Genomic DNA, 8,265 nt, shown 5'->3' with positions numbered 1-8,265 from the left:
CGATTATTACTTCTTTCATCCTGATACAAATACGATTTCTATCAAGAGGAAAGGCCACTTCCTCGAGAAGAAATTTCTCGATCGAGGAACTGGAGATAACATTGTCGATCTTGAAGAGATTCGAGAAACACAAACAACCGCCGAGGAAGTTGGAGCGTCTGATCAACAAGTTGTTGTTACTGATACATCAGACGTGAACACGAGCGTTCGCAGAAGTAGTAGGACTCCCGTACTAAATTCTAGATACTTATGGCATCTAGATGGTCCCAAAGTCTTATTAGTAGCCGAGTCTGGCGACGAGCCTACTAACTACAAATATGCTATCTTGTATTCGGAATATGAGAAATGGCGAGATGCCATGAAGGCCGAGATGCAATCTATGCATGATAACCAAGTTTGGAACTTAGTTGAGCTACCCCCTGATAGTCGGGCAGTAGGGAACAAATGGATTTACAAGAGAAAAACCGACATGCATGGAAATGTGCAAACCTATAAAGCACGGCTAGTCGCGAAAGGTTTTACTCAAACTCAAGGTGTTGACTATGATGAAACCTTTTCGCCCGTTTCTATGACTAAGTCAATAAGGATATTGCTTGCCATTGCTGCATACTATAACTATGAGATATGGGAAATGGATGTCAAAACCATTTTTCTTAATGTACATCTTTCTGAAGATGTCTATATGGTTCAGCCTGAAGGTTTTGTCGATTCAAAATATCCTAATAGGGTTTGCAAATTGAACAAGTCCATTTATGGACTTAAGCAAGCATCTCGAAGCTGGAATCTTCACTTTGATGAGAAAATCAAAGAGTTTGGTTTTATCAAAAATGAAGATGAGCCTTGTGTTTACAGAAAGGCTAGTGGGAGCACTATATCATTCCTCATCTTGTATGTGGATGATATACTGATCATTGGAAACAACATTCCTATGCTTAAGGAAGTTAAGCACTGGTTGGAATCTTGTTTTGCAATGAAAGATCTTGGAGAAGCCGCGTATATTTTGGGAATAAAGATCTATAGAGATAAATCTAAGCGGATTCTAGGGCTAAGTCAAAGTACTTACATAGACAAAGTAATGGCACGCTTCTCAATGGAAAACTCCAAGAAAGGAGCTGTACCAATGACGAAAGGAACCGTGTTGAGCAAATCGCAATCTCCAGCAACGGACATTGAATCTAAGCATATGCAAGCAATTCCATATGCTTCTGCGGTTGGTTCTATCATGTATGCTATGTTATGTACTAGACCTGACGTCTCGTATGCCTTGAGCATGACCGGTCGTTTTCTAACAGAGTCCTGGCATTGCCCATTAGGCTGCTGTCAAGAAAATTCTGAGGTACTTGAATAGGATCAAATATATGTTTTTGGTGTTTGGGGGAGTGGAAGAGGAGCTCACTGTAAGGTGTTACACTGATGCTAGCTTCCAGACTGACCGAGATGATTCTCGCTCACAGTCAGGTTTCGTTTTCACTCTCAATGGAGGAGCTGTTTATTGGAAGAGCTCCAAGCAGAGTGTTGTGGCGTATTCTACCACCGAATCCGAATATATAGCTGCATTAGATGTTGCTAAGGAGGCTGCCTGGATGAAGAAGTTCATCACCGATCTCGATGTGGTTCCGAGTATTCGCAAACCAATCGAAGTGTTTTGTGATAACACAGGTTCTATTGCTCAAGCCAAAGAGCCAATGTCTCACCACAGAACCAAGCATATTCTAAGGAAGTTCCATCAATTTGGAAAATATTGGAACGAGGTGACATCGTGATAAGCAAAGTTGACACATATCAAAATCTAGCTGACACGTTTACTAAGCCAATGACTCAGGACAAGCATGATCAGCATAGAGATGCTACCGGGCTTAGACTTGCTAGTGATTTATTTTGATTTAGTATTTGGATGTATGAACGTTTAATCAGTTGTACTTCTCTATTCACTTTTGATTTAATGGTTAAATGCGAACGTTGAATAATACAACTGTGTTCATTTTAATACGTTTAATCCGTGAATATTGTATTCTAAATTATTCGTAGTCTGTCAGACTCGTGGGAACGATCCTAAATTAAGACTATTCTGACTTTGGATTCAAGCAGTTGACTCCTAAACTCACAGAATTTTAAATGATGTTGGATGTAACTCGCATCAAATCATCTTCATGGATCTTGATCATAAGATGTTTTGATAATAGTATGCTCATTTAGTATCCTTAGACCTGAGATACATATTGAAACTTTCGTTTACCGAGGAACATGTTAACCGCTGTTGCGTAACTGCCAGCCATAAAGGCATTGATTGAGAATGTTCTTGAGTTCAGTGGGAGTTGTATGTAGTCAAGATGAGATTATATACTCTTACATGAAAATGTAACAGTTAGACATATTGGCGCCCTCATTGATTCAAACTGGTAAAGTGTGAGGCCTCACCCAAACCAACTGTGTTTTTGATTGGACCACTTTGAGTCTATATCGAGAACTACAATAATTGAACATTGTATGAGATTGATTTGATCCATGTCTCATTGTTCAATTGATGTCTTATACAGAAAGGATAGATGACAACGATTACTATAAATTCATTGTCTTGCAATAACGTATTCCAATATATTTTGGTTATGGATTTAAAAATGTCATATTTGGTTGGGGACAACTATGCATAGCTAGAACGCCTCTAGCTAACTGTTAGCGTTGTGATACTTGACCCAAATTCGTCCAAGTGGGAGACTGTTGGAATATATGGTCGGTTCGGGTCAAGTCAACGCGGACCGACCCGAATATGACCCGGTATGAGTTACACCGAGGGTAATGAACCTTAAGCCCACTTAATCGTTAACTGGGCCCGACACAATCAATTAGAAAGATAGGGTAGTGGATTAGGCTTAAGAATGGTACTTGGGCTCAAGCCCAATGAGTTTAATTTGAATAAACCCTATTTTTCTTTCTATATATAGAACAATATATAGTTAATAACAAGAACACACCAAACTACAAACCCTAATCACCAACCTTAATTCCGGCGCCGTTTTCCGGCGACCCCCCCCCCCTCCCGGTTTTCCGGCAACCTTTTTCCGGCCATCTTCCGGCAGCCACTGATAGACCGCCACCGAAGTTCCCTTTGAGCTACCGGACCTCCGCTGCCGCTATCCGCGAACGCCACCATCCTTTAGGGTGGTCCCGTTTTTCCGGCAGTCCTCCGACGCCCCATTTGCTACCGTAGCAGTTGCTGTTCGGCTGTTGGTGTTTGAGGTTGTTGCCGCAGTTGTTCGCCGCCACGTCTCCACCAAGCTGTCACCGGAAAGGCCATCGGAATCCTTCGCCGCCGCCGCCGTCGGAATAGCCCGGTTGATCGTGTCAATTCCTAGCTCGGTTCATTAGCTCTCGGTGTTTCTTCCCGGTTTCGATAACCGAGGTATAAATCTATAAACTATTATCTATGGTTGTGATTTATATATATCGTACTCGTATATAGTTGTAACCGGATCCGGGTTTGGGTTTTGGTTTATGGTTCGTTTTTCCTCGCTTATTTCACTGCGTTTTTGGTTCGTTTTATATATTAATAGATTTAATATTACTTAAACGGATCTAATATACTAAAACAGATTTTTATTGTTTAACCGTTTTTGTTCCGAACCACCGTTGAAATCCAACAAAGAGTACATGTCCAATATCATCCATTGTGAACCAGAAATCAGTCTAATATATATGCAGTTGTCAGTAACGTTTAGTGACTTCTACTTTAATAAAAGTACTTGAAATATAATCATTGTTTATTCCTACTTGTTTTTCACCGTTTAGCTTTTGTTAGTCTATCCCTTTTGAATTACTGCTCCAATTTGTCAACTTGGGTCCTACTTTCCTGTTGCAGAAGACGTGGCATATGGATAATTAGGTGCTTCACATAAGTGAAGTATGGGATCAGATATCTTATGATCTTCATCTAATACCTGAGATAAGTTTCAGAAGCGTGCATCATGCAGACTTCGGCTCCAATCATCTTTTAGCTTTGTTTATCCTCGACACACTGAAATAAAGATTATTGATCTGGGATCAGTTAATCCAAGCATATCTAATATGTATATTCTTTCTGGAATTTACATGTTAATCCAAACATATTCGATTGACCGTACATATTAAGCGGCTTCATTTGTCATCGGATGAAAAGAAAGGAACCTTACGGGAGGCGATCTCCACGAATTTGGATTTGTTTATTTTGGTTGGTGAGGCTTTAAAGGTCTCGTGCAGGTGGGTGTGTGGGCGTATATGGAGTTACATGCTCTCCATCGGGGGTGCCATCATGATGACGGGTCGGTCTAGTACAAGTGCGTCACGGGAGATGTGGAGGATCGAGTTTATAGTGGGGATTGCGAAGCCACATGTTGGGAGGGAAGTTGTCGTGATGGGAAGGGTGGGGGTGGATGCAGCTCTCCTTGAGCGTGTCTTCACTCTTCCTATCACGACTGTTAAAAACATTCCTCATAGTCATCGTATGACTTTTTCCTATGCCTTAATGGGTGCTCTGGGTAATGTGACGGCTATGCCAGAGTCTGTTAAGGCATGTGTGAAATTTTTGTTGTTACCACATTGCACATTATGAGTTTTCAGACCTTCTAATCGTCAGCAACGCAGGTCTGGCAATAGAAAGTCTCTGCACATTATGAGTTTTCTTTCTTTTTCTCTTAACTCGGGAACACCTAAAATGTTTAATCTCGTTTCTTTTATTTTTCTTTTCATAAATTTAGAAACACAAAATAAAATTATACATTTTCTTTTCTCTACCTTTCTTTCATGTTCTAATTCCCCTTCCTTCCCCTCCCCTTCTTAAATGAGACTCGGCACCCAGTTCAATTAGCACGCGACACTCGATTGATCGAGAACGAGAAGAATGAGATAGCCAGATGAGTAGGCTAGGTTTGGAAGAATTAATTTACAATGTTTCACTTTAGCCCCTCCAACAAGATAGAATTGTAACTCATTCTCAAGTTATTAAAATTTAAGATTCATTATATATGCAAGAAGCACCCCGAAGTAACTTTATTCACGTAACGAGTTATTGACCGTGGTATGGGTATATTAAAGTTTTATTTTTATATTTTCATAACTGACGAGATTATGCGGTACGTGAAGAATTGGGAGTAAATTAGATTCTTAAAAATATCAATAAAAAGTGTGTTTTTTACAAAAAACATAAATTGAATCATTGTTTTCATAACTTGAATCAACATGAAGTTCCATAATGTATTGTTCAACATTTGAACCACTTATTTAAGATAGTACTTCCTCCGTCCCATCATAAGTGTCATAGTTAGACTTTTCAAGTTTTTCTTTTGCAACTTTGACCGTAAATATTTTTGTTCGTGTCATATAATACTTGATGAAAATTATATCAATGTAAAATACATTTAAAAACCAATCCATTAATATATTTTACATCAAGTATTATATAACACAAACAAAAATATTGTCGGTCAAAGTTAAACAAGAAATACTTGAAAAATCAAATTATGACACTTATAATGGGACGGAGGGAGTAGTATAATGACAAAGTCAACCCCATAAGGCCATAATCATGTACGGGTACCTAATGTCCACCCCGTTTTATTTTCTAGTTTAAGTCCTATATATATATATACATCTTAGTCTATAGGAATACAATCCACTGTTACTAACTCAGCCTTCCATTTTTCAAGTACATTGGTCACATCCGTTGCCTCAATTGTTAAGACGACCGTTAGTTTCTTATCTTCAATAATAAAGGAAGTGATCCCTGAAAAGGTCAGAAAGATGGGTTTGTGTAAGTGAGTTCAAATTATGGTGCTATATATAATCAAAACTTGATTAAAAGAAAAACATAAATTTTAACGTACCCTCAAGTTTGGTCCGTTTGGACGGTTTGGTAAGAGCCTTTAAAATATTCTTTCTATCATTTTCATCAGCGACTTCCACATTAATAACCACCTTCTGCAATTGATTACGTTTAATAATGGAATAGCAATACTCAGTTTTTGGAAGATAATTAAAAGTAAGAAAATGTAACCTTATTTTGAAGAATTTGACGCTCTTGTACGGAGTTCCTAGTTGAAGAAGCCATGTGTACGTGTGTTTGTTTGTGTGTGCAATTAATGTGTGTTTGTGGGTGCAATTTATAAGAAGAGGTGAGGAAGGTTAAATTAATTAAGATAAAGAGAGGATATCATGGATTTCTTAAAATTAATGTATATTAATTTCGCATGCCGTGCCTAATTTAGTTTCACGTTTTTATTATAATTGTAGTTAAATGATCTTCTGTCAGGAAATTTCATTGTATGCATTGGTGGAAACATAAACGTGCATGCATTGCTACTTTTTTCCTAGAGTAAGTTCGATTGTAATTCTTAATTAAATTCAATGTAATTCGATTTTCCAAAATTTCGAAGAAAATTAAAATGTTATTAAAAAAACGTTTAAACGTTTCCGAGAACACAAGAATTATATGGAAACTGATTTAAGAATTTGAGATTGTGGTGTTGGATGGTACGTAGAAGTGGCAAAAGAACCGGTTATTCAGAATGAACCGGTTTAACCTAAACTGAAAACGATTATAAACCAGTTTTGACTTTTGTTGACTAAACCGAACCGGTTTCAACCCAAACTGGTTTTGGGTTTTAAACATGTTTGAGCACCTCTAGACCAGGGTGGCCATTGAGACGACGATTGTAACGGAGAGGGAAAACTGCAACTCGTTGATTGAATTCTTCCACAACTGGTAACGGAAAGGATTGTAAAATTGTAACTTTTCTTCGTATTCCAATCAAACATGTCCTTTGACTTCGGATTTAAAAACATGCGAACTTTAGGAACAAACCATGTAAGGAACATAATTCAGAATTTTTTTTCTAATAAGTTTTTACAAATTCTTTGTAAGGCCCCGTTACCGGTGCCTCACTTTAACGTTGGATTTACTCATAAACACAGTTCATAATATCAGAGTTAATAAAAACATTCGCGGAATATTAAAACATTCAAACCATTATATTACATAACCATCCTTTCTTGTCTTAATGGGCATTTAAATTATTTAAACCTAAAACATTGTCTTTTAAAACATCATAACATAACACTTCATTGAGATGCCAGTGTCTTCAATTCCATGCCATGTGCTCCCCCGCAAGCAAGTTGCCTCATTCTACTCACCTGCGTGCATACTAAAAGTCAGCTACGCTGAGTGAGTTCTAGTTAATCAGGCGACATACAATACATTCACATACTAGCATATGCACCCGGAGGTACATACCTTCATATTTACTTACATACTTAATAACATACCTACTTTCATTCATACATATATGTTTTAAAGAGCATTCCGCCCTATAACCTTCGCCGATATTATTAAGGTCGGTTCCCTACGTTCGCCAATATTATTAGGGTCGGTTCCCTACATTCGCCGATACTGTTAGGGTCGGTTCCCTTCATTCGCAGATATTATTAGGGTCGGTTCCCTACATTCATACTACTGTAACATACCTGTCATTTACATACTTTCCTTGACAGTACGTGCAATCTCCGAAGAGCGTTCACGTGCCATCAACATATCATACATACATTATTCATACATCATACATATCAATCATACCTTTAACTACCACTTGACGGCACGTGCAATATCCGAAGATCGTTCACACACCGTCAAGCAATCATCATACATAAATCATACAAGACATACACTTATCACCTAAGGTAAGTGTATTAACTATCACATCGAGTATGCACACAACCCCGAAAACATAACAAGGAAGTGGGGCTAGAAACTCACCTCAAAGCGGTTGCGTTCACCGTTTACGGTTATTCCCCTCTTTAGTTGTGCACGACTAACTGTATAACAATTACATGCATCAATTAACTATCACTACTCCAAGGGGCAGAGCCCCTGACTGGGGTCAAGCTGCCAGGTCAGCTTAGAAAAAATTTATTTCTATTAACTGTCTTATCACATTTTTCATTAGCATTTTGAATCATTAATTAATTTGCTACTTAAAGGTCCAAGGGCTTCTTTGTAATTAAGTCATTCTTTCTAAGTCCAGGGACTGTTCTTGTCATTCTGTTAAACTTCTAATTCGTTACTGGTTCATAACGAATTGGCTTATCTTAGCGAACTGGTTCCTATAACGAATTGAACCCTTTAACGAACTGGACTCCTTAACGAATCCGTTCCATAGCGAACCAGTCCATATAAAGAATTAGTCCACCTAATTCGTTATCTTCCCTAACGAACTGATCATAACGAATCAAGGGTAATTC

The sequence above is a fragment of the Bidens hawaiensis genome, unplaced genomic scaffold (assembly GCF_021521415.1).
Source record: "Bidens hawaiensis isolate Kalapana, Puna unplaced genomic scaffold, B.hawaiensis_p1.1 tig00002423_1, whole genome shotgun sequence".
NCBI lineage: Eukaryota > Viridiplantae > Streptophyta > Magnoliopsida > Asterales > Asteraceae > Bidens > Bidens hawaiensis.
Note: the sequence above shows the minus strand (reverse complement) of the source record.